The sequence below is a fragment of the Danio rerio genome, chromosome 11, assembly GCF_049306965.1.
Source record: "Danio rerio strain Tuebingen ecotype United States chromosome 11, GRCz12tu, whole genome shotgun sequence".
Classification (NCBI taxonomy): Eukaryota; Metazoa; Chordata; class Actinopteri; order Cypriniformes; family Danionidae; genus Danio; species Danio rerio.
In genome coordinates, this window is record NC_133186.1 from 37764285 (window position 1) to 37776818 (window position 12534).

A 12534-nucleotide genomic window follows, 5' to 3' on the forward strand; every position below is an offset into this window, starting at 1 on the left:
TGTAAAAGTCCTTTCTGTGCTGCATGATCAGTTGTTAAAAGTAAATTACTTTTCCTCTAAATTAGACTTGTATAGACCAGTTTTATGCTGATATTTTAAATACTGCAGGCTTTGTATGACTCCTCTTTTTATTATTATTGATTCATTCATCTCAAGTCGTTTGATAACTGCACAAACATCCATCGCATCTGTATAAATTATACAGTACATATTTCAGTGGTTTTCGAAATAATTATATTATCTGATATGATCTGGTTTGTTGCTAAATTATTGCTTTGGCATGGTAAGTGACTGTTTATTTCAGTTCTTGTTATTAGCATTAGTTATTAGGGTGGTCTGGATGCTTGTTATTTAATCGGCCAAATAGACTATTGTAAATGAAGGTTAAAATATAATGATTATTATTTTGGATTGAGATCATTATCAGTGGTACAAACATTAACCTATTAATATATTTTGTTATGGTGTGGATACTTTAAGCTTATGTCCTCATGATAATACAAGATAATTATCTTTAAATAATTTGTATGTTATCTTATTTTTAGGCAGTATGATACCATTGTTGTTTGTTTCAGTAGCCTACTTTAAATAGGCTATAGTTTAAATAGTATACAAGTGACTAAAATAACGCTTTATGTTCTTGTTAGCTCGTATGATATTAGATGGCCACACCCCTGCAAACGCCTGTCAGATTAGCGCGCATTATTTCTCTCTCTCGCTCTCTCTCTTTCTCTCTCTCCCGTTCGCGCGCTCATCTCCATCATCCTCTCGCTACTGAGAAAAAAATCCCGCCAGCGCGAAACAGATGGGAAGGCATCCGCGGAATTTGCGACCGTTACCGTCCAGTGAATAACCGTCAAAACTTAACGGACACCGACAAGAAGTTGAGCTCGTCCGGAAGACTTCTGGACTGAGAACTTGAGGGCATTTCACGCTTGTTCACGACTGGAAAAGTAAGTTTTACATTAACAAAGGTGTTCTAAATGCAATTTTAGTGAGTGAAATGGATTGATACGTACAATATGTGGAAATGAAAGCGTCTTTCGACAAATTAAAACTTTGAAGCACAGAACAATGGTAAATGTTACATAGTTTTGGTCACCTTTAGGGTTACATTTGTGTTTATATTAAGTTACAGTACGTTGTAATTGTACACGTACTGGGTAAATAACACCAAAACACATTAAATGGACGTTAAACTTGAGTAATATATATTCGTCTTCATGTAACGTTATTTGTTTGATGTGATCTGCTGCATGAAAGACGCACTGCTGCGGAAGGATTTGTAATACGGTGGGTTTTTACTTAGCAGTTTTGTGTTTCATAATAATCAATGCGAAAATGTCTTTTACGATAAATTATCAAGTTTGATCAAAAATGCATTTGTTACGACTACTTGTTGACAGGAGAGTCGTGTGAAACTGTGAGCCGTCGAATGATAGACGCATCCATTCATAATAAAGAACCTAGGTATAAGAGAATGAAAGTATTTGTGATTAGGAGCTTGGTTTGGGTTCGTTTGTTTAAAGAAGAATATTTTGATCTCTACTGATAAAGTGTAAAAGTTCGATCTTTCTCGTGCTGCATGATAATTTACCCCACCCCCAATCTAATGTGTTACTTTTAACAAGCAATTACATAAAGCCTTGTCCTTTATCCTTTGTGTGTGTGTCATAGTGTAAGACCTATTATCATAGTTAGGACCTATTTTTTTCCTTTTACAGCAAAAAAAAGTCTTCTCATCACCATTTATTCAGTAATTCATCATGGTTGTTCATTAGTTGGTTTTACAATTCCTTTATTTAGCGAACATTTATATGTAAATCACAATAGCCATTATCGTGATGTTCCTATTATTGTGGTGTTTAGATAATTATGCTAATAGAAAATAAACAGTGTTTGCATATTCATTTTGCTTTTGTCATTTTCACTTTGCATAATGTGATGTACAATGCTTATTGTTTGTTGTTTTAAAAAGTAAATGTACAAATCCATTATATTATTATCTGCATGACCAAATCAACAGAACTCATTGTGTACTTGTATAAATTGTATCATATTCTAAACCAATCCACGCAGGACTGGTTCAATACTGTCTTGTGAATCTGATGGGGTGGGTTGCTTTCTAGTTTGTAGCACTCAAATTAAGTGCTTGGTGTGGGCTGTGCATATAGTGTTGCTGTCCGTGGTCCTGAAACGTGGCTGCCATAATAAAAGCAGCACTCTCACAATACTACTCCAGTGATTGACACCAGAGTTTCTTCCTTACTGCTGGACCTTGAGCTGTAGAGTCAGAACTCTGAAAAACGGCTCATACTGCCTCTAGATAGCTACAACAACCTTTTGCAGGCATCTTCTTCTGTCCATACAAAACAGGAGCTGCTCTGCTGAATGCTCATATTTCAGTTTAATAAGAAATAAAATTGATATAGCAAGAGGTCATGATTAATAACAAAAGTTTCTCATACTTGATTAAGTTTTTTAAAATGTATTATTAGTATTTGTATTAGTATTATGAAATAGATTTGTACAAGTTTTGGATTGTACCTCTTAAAGCTCATCTAAACTATCCTTGTGAAAAAAAAGATTATATTGGAAGTAAATGGAAAATAAACTTAATTTAGAGGAAATTGGTTTGGAGTTTGGTACTCTAAATAAAATCTTCTTTAAATATATATTTAAAACTATTCAGATTTTAAATTTGAAACCATTTAAAAAAAAACTATGATAAAACAATTTAGTATGGGGAATAATCATCACTATTAACTAGTCCCTTATTACCTTCCTTTTATTAATACACTCACTGGCCACTTTATTAGGTATGCCTTACTAGTACCGGGCTGGACCCCCTTTTGCCTTTAGAACTATCTTAATCATTTGTGGCATAGATTCAACAATATACTGGAAATATTAACATATTAGCATGACATGTTGACATGATATTGACATGATAGCAGATTTGTCAGCAGCACATTCATGATGTGAATCTCCCGTTCCACCACATCCCAAAGGTACTCTATTAGATTTAGATCTGCTGACTGTGGAGGCCATTTGAGTACAGTGAACTCATGTTCAAGAAATCAGTCTTGAGATTATTCCTGCTACATGATATGGCACATTATTCTGCTGGAAGTAGTCATCAGAAGATGGGTACACTGTGGTCATAATGGGATTGACATGGTCAGCAACAATACTCAGGTAGGCTGTGGCATTGACACAATCCTCCATTAGTACTAAGGGGTTCAAAGTGTGCCATGAAAATATCCCCCACACCATTACGCCACCACTCTGTAACGAGGCATGATGGATTTACACATCCAAATTTGGACCCTACCATCCAAAGTCGCAGCAGAAAACGAGACTCATCAGATCAGGCAACATTTTTCCAATCTTCTATTGTCCAATTTTGGTGAGCCTATGCAGATTGTAGCCTCAGTTTCCTGTTCTTAGCTGACAGAAGTAGCACCCGGTATGGTCTTCTGCTGCTGTAGCCCATCTGTCTCAAGGTTGGACGTGTTGTGCATTCAGAGATGCTTTTTCGCATACCTCGGTTGTAACGAGTAGTTTGAGTTACTGTCGCCTTTCCATCAGCACAAACCAGTCTGGCCATTCTCCTCTGACCTCTGGCAGAAACAAGGCATTTGTTCCCACAGAACTGCCAGTCACTGGAGATTTTCTCTTTTTCGAACAATTCTACGCAAACCCTAGAGATGGTTGTGTGTGAAAATCCAAGTAGATCAGCAGTTTCTGAAATAATCAGACCAGCCTGTCTAGCACCAACAACCATGCCACTTTCAATGTCACTAAAATCACCTTTCTTCCCCATTCTGAGCATCAGTTTGAACTGCAGCAGTTTGTCTTAACCATGTCTACATGCATTGAGTTGCTGCCATGTAATTGGCTGATTACAAATTTGCGTTAACAAGCAGTTGGTACCTAATAAAGTGGCCGGTGAGTGTATATTGGCTGTTTATTAGTACTAAGTATATTATTATGGACTTATTCCAATTTCGAAACATAATTACTATTTTAATAACTATTGATACGCTGCAAATTTGGAGTTTATTGAGGCAAAAGTCATAGTTAATGGTTTATTAAGTGACAACTATACCTTAAAATACAAAGTGACAAAAAATAACCATTTTGATGTTTTGGAATTTCATTTAAACTTTAAAAATGCAAAATAAAAATTGGTTTAGAAACAGGTTTTCTTATCAGTCAAATTCTCTCTACAATCTGAGACCTCTTTACAAGGTGCTAAAACAGTGGCTAAAATGGTCTACATGCTCATACATTTTCAATACATAGTGGTTTTACATAGTTCACTCCTTAGAGGATAGGGTGTGTTTTGAGTTACTGTTACTTTTTTAACCTGAAGATTACATTTAAACTGGATATAAGACCTTGTTTTTAATAAAACTGATTGTCACAAGCTATCAGATGCTGGATGAGGAGCCACACAGTATGACCCACCCTAACATCATGTTTCAGTGGAAATGATGTCAATCAAGTGAATAAAGCGGCACATTTCAAGGCACTTCAGTGAGCATCTGGGTCCAACCTAGTGTCTCAGGTGTTCTTTAGTAAATGCTTGTGGGAAACTGTTGACCCCTTTTGTCACTCAGCTTGTGCATTCTGCTTCATAAGAAATCTTTGACATGATTAATGAAGATTGCATTGTTTTTAATAGAATGCTTGTATCTTGAATAGTATTTTACATATTGCGAGTACATTTATTAAATCCACTGGTGATGGAGTGAGCTCACTTACCTCAATCTCTTGGTTTTAAGTCATCATATATTATTTTCTCTTTTGACACATGACATAAATATAATCACACTTTTTGGAAGGTCCTGAACTGGGGATGCTGGGAATTCATGCGTGAAGGATTTGAAGGTTTTGTATGGCTAGAGTTTATTGTGAGCACTGCCTTCAAGTAAATTAAATACTGTCAGTTTTATTGATAGAAAAGATGGAGAGAGGATCGGGAATGATATGGAGAAAAGGGGAAATGGGATCAGGAAATGCTGCAAGATTCATGTCGCCTGGTAACCACTGTGGAGTTGGAGCAGATGCACTAAACCGCAGCTCCTAAGTGAGTTTTGTGGCCTGAATGACTATTCCAGTGAATAGATCCAGACAAATGTGGCAATAAGTGGACTGCGGTTTAAACCAGGCAGTTGCTTGACCATTGTAACGTACTGTGTGTTTGTATGGATTTCAGGCACCAGTCAGATCAGAAATTTTAATGCATAAGAAGCTATATAGAATTCTGCAGTTTCTTGCACTAAAGATGACTCTGTTCAGCCGGAAATTGGCTAATGTATTGGACTCTTGCTAATGTATTGGATTCTTTTTAAAAAAGCCAGTAAAATGCAAAAACTCTGCTTAATGGGTCATTGTTTTTTCATGTCTTTAAATTAAAAATGCACTTATGCTGTAATATAATATGCTTATTCAATGTTATTTTTTAATACTGCAGGCAGAAGAATGTTTCATTAAAGGTAAAATTGAGTATAAATATAATAAATATATAAGAACAGCATTTCTGTTAAGATGATGACTGCACAAACGTCATTACACTGCGTGTACTGGAAATCCTGTAAAAGGGAAACTTATTTTATTTAAGGGTTGTGTTTGGTTCTGCACTTAAATAAGTTTGTTAGAATGATTACCCCCCCCCCCTCCCCCCGTTTATTTTTTTCCTCAATTTTTGTTAAACAGAGAGATTTTTTCCAACACATTTCTAAACATAATTTTCTAATAACTGATTTAATTTATCTTTGTCATGATGACAGCAAATAATATTTTACTAGATATTTATCAAGACACTTCTATACAGCTTAAAGTGACATTTAAAGGCTTAACTTGGTTAATTAGGTTAACTTGGCAGGTTAGGATAATTAAGCAAGTTATTGTATAATGATGGTTTGTTCTGTAGACTATCGAAAACAAAATTTGTGTAAAAGGGGCTAATAGTTTTGACCTTAAAATGGTTTTGAAAACTATAAACTGCTTCCAGATTAAATAGAACTATATAAGACTTTCTCCAGAAGAAGAAAAAAAAATTATTTATATATATATATATATATATATATATATATATATATATATATATATATATATATATATATATATATATATATATATATATATATAGTACATTTTAGATGTTTTATTTTATTTCTCTCAATTGCAATTTTTTTAAATCTCTCTAGAATTTGAAGCATCCCATCACTCTATAGACCTTTTTCTTAGAACGTAAAATTACCCATTACGCTTTGCATAAGGAGGAAGCTAAGAACTTCCGGTTAGCAGCTGATGCGTGTAAACAGTCACATTCAGACAGCTTCGAAACGATACTTGCTTTTAATGTCTCTGATCTAATACTGCTGTTCAAGAAATGATTTCTTGAAAAAAAAAAAGTGTTCTAATAGGAATGAAAAACAGCATTTTGCGAGTCATACTATTACCGTCTGATTTCTTTTTTTAGAAATGTATAACCATCCTAAACAAATGTAATTCACCCAAATTTTTGACACATTAAAAGACTGGCGCAAAGTGAAATTAAAATGGCAAATGACAGAAAACACATACCGTGATAAATACTACACAGTACAAAATGAAAAAAAATCAAACATACGAACTAAATCAAACAACGAACTAAATCAAACATATAAAACTTAGAATCAACATGGAAATCAGCCAGCAGATTATCAGTAATGTATTTTATATTTTGGAAATTGCATGGCTTCGTTACATATCTGTTAAGTTTCATGCCAGTTTTATGGTTTTCTCTATAATGCAGTGATCTATTGTATGTGTGTGTGTATTAAAGAGCTGCTGGGTACAGTATAACAGCTGACAGGTCGGGAACACTGACACTATATTTCAGCATCTGATCTGACGGCCGACACTGAATTAAGAAATCGTTTTTCTCTCGCGCTTGAACTGCATCTGACAAAAGTATAACGGCTTTAACACACACCTTTCAAAATCAAAACCGTATTGACAAACATTTTCGGATCAAGATTTACTAATTGTAAAAGCTGTAAACGGAAGTTCTCAGCATCCTACCGGAAGACGTTGATCGATATGGTGCCCTTAATGCAGCAACAAAGAAAAAGGTTTATGAGGAGCTTAAACTGGTGGCGGAAATTGTCTGCATGATCATATATTTAATATGATATACACATGGCAAATGGCACAGTTTACTGTATTTTAAACTAAACATTTATATCTTAAAATCTACTAGACCTCATTTTTAATAAAACCGTGGCTGTCACAAGCCACTTTACTGTATGGGCCATACATAAACTCTCATAATATGCATTGGTACTGCACTAAACTATATAATCACACATGCTACCTTCTGCTGTATAGCATTGCAAGTTAAAAGAAATTCAAGTTTTAAAAGTGTGACAAACCAGACACATTGTGTTCCTTTTTCGCCTCACGTTGGTCCACATTTTGCACCTTGCTCTTAAGAGTGTAAGAACATGTATGGTCACTGAGTCTTTTAGTAATGAGCCTTTACTCAATTTGTTAAAGTCAGAGAGCAGTCTAACTATGTAAGATTAATTGTACATTTTAACCCTTCGGTCTTAATATCATTAACTTGAATCTGTAACAACTGTGTGTTCTCACAGAGCTTGTTAATATTTCCAGATGTCTGGAAGCTGTGCACTCATTTGTGTATTTCTTTGTAAGCCATTAGTGTTCAAGACTTCAGTCAATAGGTAATTGACATCTGGGAAACTGTTTGCAATCCTTTGACCTTTCCTGCAAGATAGCCCCTCAGTATATTGATTTGCTGAGGGTACTTAAAATAATAATAATAGAATCACACAAAGCTCAAAAATATCACACCACCAGCCAAACTGGAGGAAGCAGTCATATTTTTTCTTACTACATGATTTTGGTTAAACTAGCTTCTCTTGGAGAGGAGTAACTCATATATCCTCAGCTGACTGTTATTTAGTGTTTCCCCCTTAGTAATTAGGTGATTAATTAGTATTCTGCTAATGGTTTTGGGAATGGAGGGGTGTAATGTGTAAAGCTTCACTGGGTCGAATTCATAAAAGTCATTGAAACAAAGTGCACGAGCCATACTAATGCTAAATATAGATTAGATGCTTCCAGTTGCTTCTTTATGAACTGTAGTGAAGAATGTTTATGTATTGATTTTATTTAAACTGCCAGTGTGTGAGCAGCTTGTAATGAAACATTTTAAAGGTGAATTTAAGCAAAGCAAAGAAAATTAACTTTTCAAAAGTATTTACCTTATTTTATTACATAAGAGGACGGTGACCATTGTAACTTAATGTGTCGAAACGGCAGGGAAGCAGCAGAGCTTTTATTATACAGCAGTTCACCGCTACTCGTAATTATGCTGAGAAGAAGCAGCGATGTTTTATTATACTAAACACATTTTAAATTTCTGTTATAATGCTGCTCTGTGCAGTCTATAGACATGTATTTCATATTTCCAATGATCTTGGATTGGTTTTATTATAATTAAACCAATCCAGGATCAGTGGAAATATGAAATACATGTCTATAGACTGCACAGAGCAGCATTATAACAGAACTTTAAAATGTATTTAGTTTAATTAAACATCATGTTTATTATAATTAAACCAACCCAGGATCATTGGAAATATGTGCCTAGGAATACAATTTTTAGAACTGTCAAATATGTACCCTGTACTACATCTTGTTGCAGTTTTTATTTTCAGAAATCTACTAGAGGACACTGTGTACATTCAAATTTATTATTGGGTCACGTTTCTCATTGGTGCCATTTCTCGTTAATCCACCAGAGGCCGCTGTGCACATTTCTGTCAATATTACAGTCCTTCTCGTTCGGTCTCTGAGAGATGTCAATCAGTTTGTCCTCAAGCATAGTATATCAGCTTAATTTTGATTGACCTACCACCTCTTTCCTAAACCCAACCAATTGGGCTCTCAATCTCAGTCCTGAAGGTCCAGTGTCCTGCAGATTTTAGCTCCAACCCCAATCAAACTTGGGCCAGCTAATCAAGCTCTCACTAGGCTTTCTAGAAACATCCTTGCAGCGGTGTTAAGGCAAGTTGGAGCTAAAATCTGAAGCACACCAAACCTCCATGACTGAGTTTGAGAAGACCTGCAATAGGGTTTTCAAAAGCAAACTAAAAAGGCAAAAGAGATCGCGGCCTGATGCTTCTACTGTCTTCTGCAACCGTCCTTCGCTGGACCCAAACTACCATTTCATGCTGCTCCACCTTCCCAGTTAGCAGTGGTGTAAAGTAACTAATTACAAATACTCAAATTACTGTAATTAGGTAGTTTTTCCTCAGGAATTGTAATTTACTAAGTAGTTTTAAAAATGTGTACTTTTACTTTACCTTGACTACATTTGTAGTGCAGTATTGGTACTTATAGTCCACTTCTTTCCTTCAACCTGCAGTCACTACTTTATTTGTTTATGTTTATGGGGATTAGAAAAATCAGTTCTGTGATTCCTGTCCACTTAAATCGCACATAGAAGGCACATAGAATGTATTACCTTAATACATGGGTGACTTATAATTGCAGCAAACTGTTTGGAAGCATTAAAAGTGTCCAAGAAAATGTCCAAAATCTTTACACACATTGACCTGGAGACTGTTTAGATGCATGTCACTGATGAGGAAATGTCGGATGTTTACTGTATGAAGACCGAATTGACTTCAAAAACCCAGCAGGCACAAGACGTCAACATGACGTCAGACTGACAATATACCTTACGTTGTGGGGACATTGCATTTTGTTTGGAAATGAAAATCAGGTTGACTTCATAACTCAACGTCAGGCCAACGTCAGTGTCCAACGTCCTACCTAAAATCAACCAAATTTCAACATCTAATGATGTCACAGCTTGACGTTGTGTGGATGTTACCACTATGACTTCTATCAGATGTTGTTGTTTTTGTTGCCACACGAATAAATGAATAAATGTCAGTATTCGACGTCAGTATGACATTGGTTTAAGATGTTGGATAGACTTTAATCACTTTCTGACACAACCTAAATTCAACGTCATTTGCCGCTGTTAATGAACATAAAAATAACGTCATCCTTAGATGCTGGCTCAACATTGAATTTTGGACACCTGACATCACAACCTATTTCAAACCTAATATTAACATCTCATGACATTGTGTACCTGCTGGGCAATGACTAAATGCACTACAGAATGTTACGTTTACACACATCCACAAATCACATGTAAATGCATCAGCTTTTTTATGGCATAATACTCACTACTCTTGAGTACTTTTGAAATGACTAGATTTTACTCATATTTTGAGTAATATTTACAACAGATACTTTAACTCTACTTGCACTACATTTTTAGTGAAGTATTGGTACTTTTACTAAAGTATGATTTTTCAGTACTCTTTCCACTACTGCCAGTTAGCGGTACCACCCCATAGAGTTTGTTTAAGACAAAATGCAGGCATATGTACCCACAAGCACTTATTGGTCAGTTTTTCTCAATGAGCCTGTGTTGAACAAAACAACATATAAAAGTGCCTTTGGTGTTTCCCTTTTTTAATAAAACCATTAGCATGGCGACACACAGCATATGGTCTATGTCATTAAAACGGCTTATTTCCCTTTGATTTGAACTTTTTTTTTTTCAAATCATTTGGGATAATGTCAGTACACAAGACAGCCAAATGTATAACTGTTTTTTGTTGTTTTCAATGAAAAAAACAAAAACAAACAAATCATAAATATAACCTGCTGGTGTTTCTAAAATCAAGAGTTACTAAACTCCACCTTTAGCAGCTGTAAATGTACAGTTCATCGAAAAATTAAGTATCCCTTTCAGGAACCATAATAGCTGACTGCCTTGTGATTCATTGAAATTAAAGAGGTCAGAGATTTTACTTAAGAACATTCTTTGTAACAAATTATTCCACATTGTAGTCATGTCAGATTTTATTAAGAGAACAATCCTTTTCAGCTCAAAACGCAATTCACCTGAACATTAGCGTTGAGTGTGATACTGAATATACTGTCCCAGTTGGAAAACTCATTTAAGACTGCCGCGTGCAGGCTTTCTGCCACTTCTAGGGACAGTGTGATGTGTCCAAAAGGGTCCATCGCCACAAGTGTGTCAATCATCTTTTGGCAGTGGTAAAAAGTGGAATAAAGACGCTCAGTTACACTGCCTGAAGGAATGATTTTCTCACACATGAACAGAGCCTCCAATGACGTCAATTCTTTCTCCGAGACAAAAGGATAGTTGAATATAGCTGAAGCGCAGCTCTCCGCTGAAAGGGTTACTTGTGGCATGAGGCAACTTCAAAGCTCCTCTCCAGCTGATAGCCCCCATAAATAGCGAATTTGAAGGGGAATTTTAAATCAAAAATTGATGAATATTTCACCTCCACATCGATTTATGCTGCCATTGAAGACGTTTTCATCTCTCTGAATCGTTTGTATGAGGAATTACGATGACTTTATTCCCATGATCATCTGAGCATCACATTTCATTTATAAACTTCATTTTTTTTGTTATTGTGCAGCGTAGCATTTTGTTATCCATCATTGTCAATTTGAGTCAGAGAAAATGCATAAAATAAACTCGCAAGGATATAGATATGCAAACTGTTTTGATGAAACAAAGTCTGTTTAATTCACTTATTTTTTGGATCTGCTTCCCTCATGACGTCTCAAGGGCACAGTTTTTCATTCTCTTACAGATTTATATTGCATTCAAGGTGTCTTGGAAGATCTCTCTCAGTTTCTAGACTAATAAAAATATTATTTGATTGACAGCAAGCAACACATTAAAATGTCCATGTAAGTTATTGCCTTTTCTTTTTTTTTTTTTCTTTTTTTTTTTTGTAAAGTTGGCTGTCAACAGAAGCTGTTATTTGCAGTGAGACACAGTGTAAGATCATCCAGTGGCCAGAGTCACAATTTCAGGTGAAGGACAGAGTAAAATCCATTTTCATTCAAACTGCCAGGACTCAAGTATTTGGCCTGTGTTTGCGTGAATGTCTATACTAAGATCTCCTATAGCTCTCATAGTTGATGGAGTCAAAGCCCACCCTAGTGTGTAAAACATGAACTAAGTACAACTATTTTCCTCCCTAAATTAGTATAAGTTATAATGTGATTGATGACTCTTTGTAAACATAAGTGCAAAACACTACAGTTCAAGACCAAGATCTGTTCAGGGTTCATTTCCGAAAGCCATCATTAGCTAACTAAGGTCGCAAGTTCCGACGTTACAAACATAGTGTTTCCCAAATCCGTTGTTCCAATGAATATTCGCGAACTGCATCACAAACTTGTATGCTTGCAACTAAACCTTTAAAGCTGTAGTTAGAAGCATGGTTCCTGGTTGTGTTCTATTCCTCGTTATCCCTGCTATGCACTATTAATTAAAAACATTCAAACATTTAAACTTGGAATGATTTTTTAAAAATATGTCCTCTCTTTTAATTTGCTTTCAAAGTATTTTTCAGTTTTAGCGATCTTCATATTGACAATTGC

The 12534-nt window shown here is 35.4% G+C and overlaps 1 protein-coding gene across 1 annotated transcript in view; it reads left to right on the forward strand.

Annotated features, from left to right (window-relative positions):
* Positions 1-779: 779 nt before the first annotated feature.
* The window catches only part of camkvb (CaM kinase-like vesicle-associated b), a 65057-nt gene continuing 53302 nt past the window's right edge, over positions 780-12534 (forward strand). Inside the window, 1 exon segment of the mRNA NM_200450.2 lies at positions 780-953. The gene's annotated coding sequence lies outside the window, so the exon portion shown is untranslated.